Consider the following 684-nt stretch of genomic DNA (forward strand, 5'->3'; position numbering starts at 1 on the left):
CTAGTCTGATCATATGCCAATTTACTATGCAAAATTTGAATATGTTATCTATGTCTGCATCTGTTCGGATTTCTATGACCTATGAGCTCAATCCTGTGGCTAAGTTATTCGAGTCGGGCCGGCAAGGGCCTGGACGATTAGATAACGAACCACGGTAGTCTGTTCGGGGATTTTGGGTATTGAGATCCTTGATTCCGGGTATACTCGAGTATTACCATTTCTGTTCGGTTACGGTGAGCGGGCCCGGTAAAGGGGTGTTTGGTGGACGGAATTCGGTGTAAAGAGGGGTCTACGGACGTTTGGTTCTATATACGTTGACGGAGAGTCAACCGGTCTGGATCAAGTACTGCGCTGGAAATTTGGCTCCTGAGAGCCACCCGTATCCTTCTGATTTGAATCATTGGTTCCTTTGCTTTACATCTAGCATGTGTATCTGATTTTGTAAAATGTGAAATGCCATGATTTTTCTGCTATATGTTTGGTACCTCATTGAGCGCAAGCTCACCCCTTTCTGTTCCTTTTGTTTTCCTTACAGGAAAATAAACCCCTTTTGGTCTGGATTTGACAAATGGCTGCCAAATTGAGCTAGTCGAACGTATCTTTTGTATAGCTCATGTATTAAAACCCTAAGTGTACTTTTGGGGGCGTTTTCTCTTTTGATTTGGCAAACCATGTGTATATATT

This window comes from Coffea arabica, chromosome 6c (assembly GCF_036785885.1).
Source record: "Coffea arabica cultivar ET-39 chromosome 6c, Coffea Arabica ET-39 HiFi, whole genome shotgun sequence".
NCBI classification, from domain to species: Eukaryota; Viridiplantae; Streptophyta; class Magnoliopsida; order Gentianales; family Rubiaceae; genus Coffea; species Coffea arabica.